Here is a 4,661-nt window from a genome sequence, read left to right as displayed (position 1 = left end):
TTTAGGACCTAATTCAGCTCTATAAATTAACCTAAATGTCTAATTCTATTCATTCTTCTATAATTCACCTACTCAAATATTTCTCTCTCTACAAAGACTCTCAAGGAATCCATTAAAGACATCAAGTAAATTCACTCAAGCTCCCCATCAAAAACTCTCAAGTTCTTCCAAATTATTTGGTTTCCTAAATTAAGGTATGCGAGTATTGATTCATGGATACTTTCATCCCTGAAGACCAATCAATTTCTTAAAATTTTCTATCAAATTAAGGTATGGTATTTTGTGGGTTTTATGATCTCTATTCCAATTGCGAATAAAATTATGAACCCAAGGCAATTCATCAAAACTAGGGTTCATAATTTAATTAAAATTGATAGAAACTTTGAGGAAACTTTGGGACTCCATAGATGAAAGGAACCCATGGATCAATCCAAATTTTGAGTCCTTGGGGAGTTTAGGAGATTAATTTTAGAATTAGGCAATTTCAAAGAATTGGGTAGATATAGGGTTGAACGTAGCCATAATTGTGTCTTGGCTTATAGAACCGAAATTAGGAATTGACATAATTACCCTTTATTTAACCTTCAAATTTAATGCTACGAGATGACTTCTACGAGTCGTAGAACATATGATATGTCATCAAAATGACTCATCCGACAGGTCTAAGAAAAGGTCTTAATTCGAGCCTCTGAAGTTTGCAAACGAGTCATCTCTATGACTCACCAACTTGTCTACGAGCCATAGACTTGACCAATACTGTAGGTCCCAAAACCTACAAATATGTAGGTCTGCTAAGTTTAATTACGAGTCATTCCAATGTCTCGTAACAAACTCTACAAACCATCCTGTCAAGTCGTAGACTTGACCTTGAGGGACTTTTGAAACTTAGCCTCTAAAGTCTTCCTACGAGTTGTGAATACAAGTCATTTGAAGGATTATGGGTCATAAACTTAGGTCATAGGACCTTCCTTTGTGGTTGGTCATGATCAACTCCCAGGGTGCACTCTACGACTCGTCCCTACGAGTTGTGGGACTATCCATGAGTTGTAGAGTGACTCATAAAGCTGGAGTCATTTTAAAATTTTGAAGATTTCCTTTAGATTCTTACTCTCTGGCTTTCGAGGTCTTACAATATCTCCCACTTGGGAACATTCTTTCTTGAATGAGATTAACTTATCATAGGAAAGACATGGAACAAGGACTAGCAACCCAACATGAACATGATGACACCTTAAAATGCATAGAACATGAAAATCTCAACTTATCATAAAATCATGATTTTAAAATCATCTCTCATGAACATGCGTGCATATGAATGACATAGGAGGAATTCAATACGTAAGAGTTCAATTAAATTTGAATAAGAACAACTTACTACATAAGGCTTGAGTAGAGGGAAAGAGATACGAGTATCATTTCATCATATCCACCTCTACTTCCCAAGTAGCACTTTCTACTTGTTGATTCCTTCATAACACTGTGACAGACGCAACTTCTTTGTTTCTTAACTTCTTAACTTGCCGGTCTAATATTTCCATCAGCATTTCTTCATAAGTCAAATTCTCTTCAACACTCACATCTTCCAATGGTATAATGGAATTTGGATCACCTACGAACTTTCTCAAATAGACACATCAAACACCAGATGAACCATAGCTAATTCAAATGGCAAATCTAATTCATACGCAACTTTACCAACATGTCTCAATATCTTATAAGGTCCAACATATCTAGGACTCAATTTTCTTTTCTTGCCAAAATGCCTTACACCTTTCATGGGTGAAACTTTTAAATAGACCCATCATCCACTCTAAATTCGAGCCCTCTTTTCCTAATGTCAGAATAGGACTTTTGACGACTTTGATCCGTCTTCAACCTCTCCTATATAAGTTTTACCTTTTGGATAGCATCTATAACCAAATCTGAACATGTCAAGGCCATTTCACCTACTTCAAACCATCCTACCGGGGACTTATATATCCTTTCATACAAGGCTTAAAAAGGGGCCATTTGGATGCTAGAGTAATAGATTTTATTGTAGTCAAACTCAATCAATTGAAAACGTTCATCCCAACTCCCTTTAAAATCAATAACATATGACCTTAACATATCTTCTACAGTTTGGATCGTTCTTTCAGCTTGACCATTGGTTTGAGGATGGAAAGTTGTACTTAACTTAACCTTTGTACTGAGACTTTTTTGAAATAACTTCCAAAAGTACAAAGTGAATTGAGTACCTCAATCCAATATAATGGATAAGGGAACACCATGAAGTCTTACCAATTCATGAATATAAAAATTAGCATAGTCTTCGGCACCATATGAAGTCTTAACCAGTAGAAAATAAGCCAACTTAGTCATCCAATCAACAACAACCCAAATGGAATCATGTTGCTTCTTAGTACGAGGCAAACCCGTCAAAAATTCCATATTAACATCTTCCTACTTCCAAGTAGGAATTTCTATGTCTTGGGCCAGACCTCTTGGTCTTTGATGCTCAACTTTAACTTGTTGACAATTTGGACACTTAGCTACAAATTCCGCAATGTCCTTATTCATGCCATTCCACCAATAAACTTCCCTCAAACCACGATACATCTTGGTGGAACCTGGATGCTTCAAATATTAAGAACTAGGGGCTTTGATGAGTCGGGAATTTGGACTCATTTATAGCTCAAAATGCAAGAAATTAGTGTCGTCTTTGCCTTTATTATGTCCAAAACAATTTTCAAAGTGATCATTTGTAGGTGAAAGGTGTTGAGGATCAATGATGAGTTAAAAAATGAAGAAAAGAAGTAAAAAAAGGATAAAATTATGCTAAAGAGAAGATGAATCTTGCAAAGAGCTCTTTGCGAGTCGCCAAAGGCCTCACTAGCTCGCTTATATCATCAGAAATCAAGGCCTAAAGCTTTAACATTTTGGCGAGAGAAATGAAAATTTGGTGATCCGTTGAATCAATTTGGACGAGTTGCATCGTAATAGCCTAATATCATTAGAATAAAGGGTTTGAAAGAATAACAAAAACACGATAGGCGAATCAACTTGGTGACTCGCGGATGGTGATATCCCCAATAAAGATCAATCTTAGAGAAGTAACTTTCCCATTGCAATTGGTCAAACAAGTCATCTATTCTTGGAATTGGGTACTTATTCTTGATGGTTACTTTGTTCAATTGCCGGTAGTCAATGCACATACGTAGTGAACCATCCTTCTTTCTAACAAACAAAATGAGATCACCCCATGGGTATATACGTGGTCTAATGAAACCTATGTATAGAAAGTCTTTCAATTGATCCTTTTACTCCTTTAATTCTATCAGGGCATTAGGTAAGGAGAAATAGAAATCGGTTGAGTACCTGGAAGAAGATCTATTTCAAAGTCAATTTCCCTTTCGGGAGAAATACCGGGTAGATCATTGGGTAACACATTCGTAAACTCATTAAAAATAGGGAGTGACTCTAGAGTAGAGGTTTCAGAATTTTCATCCCTAACCCTTAGTACATGGTAGATGCAACCCTTGGAAATTATTTTCCGAGCTTTAAGGCACAAAATTATTAGCTTTCCATTCTAGGATCAGCTAATTATGAAATCAGAACTTAACCACTCGGGTTCTATAATCAATAGATACATAACATGCATATAGCCAATCCATACCAAGGATAACATCAAAATTAGTAATCTCAATCTCAATTAGATCACATAGAGTAACTTTATGGAAAAACAAAAACTGGACATCTTCTATAGACTCTTTTAGCCACAACCAACTCACCTATATGAGTATAAATAGAAAAAGGCTCTAACAATATTTTGGGGCTAACATCAAATCTCATGGCCACATAAGGTGAAACAAAAGAAAAATTTACACCCGTATCAAGTAAGGCATACACATCTCAGTGAAAGACCCATAACATACAAGTAACAAAATTGAGGGTCTCCTCCGCCTCTTGCCTACCATGAAGTGCATAAAACTGATTATTGCATTGAACACCTTTTGGTTGGACTTGGTATCCATGATCAACTTATTCTTGAGGATGACCATCTTTGACTTTGTATTCTTTAGCATGATGACCCATATTAACATATCAATAGCACACATTTAAACCTACTAAATACTAAACCTTGTGGTTCTTACCACACTTCTTGCTTGCTGGAGTAACTTGGCCAATAGGAGCACCTCTTTGAGGCTTAGGATTGGACACCCTATCCTTTTCAAACCTTGGAGTAGTGGAATTTGAAGAACCTATATCAAAATACCTTTGGAGAAAATAAGGACGTCCACCACCTTCGGACTTAGCATGAGAAAAATCACCACCATCGGTCCTTGACATCTTAGACTCCCTATTCTTCTCCCTTAACTTCTCACTCTCTATTTGCTCTTCATAGGTCATAAGTGTAAAGATATCCATATCGCGAATCCATAAAGTCGTCTTTCACACTTTTGAGACCATATCCAACACACCAGAAGCTCACTTACTCATACAGACTCTTGAGTCAGCAACCATGAATAGAGCATATTTTTACAATTGAGTATACTTGAGGGCATACTCCCTTACACTAATCTTACCTTGATTAATATTGATGAACTCTTGTACTTTGGCTTCCCTCAACTCCAATGGAAAAAAACGATCAAGAAATACCACTTTGAACTCATCCCATGTCA

Source organism: Solanum dulcamara, chromosome 11 (assembly GCF_947179165.1).
Source record: "Solanum dulcamara chromosome 11, daSolDulc1.2, whole genome shotgun sequence".
NCBI classification, from domain to species: Eukaryota; Viridiplantae; Streptophyta; class Magnoliopsida; order Solanales; family Solanaceae; genus Solanum; species Solanum dulcamara.
This window is presented reverse-complemented; position numbering follows the sequence as displayed.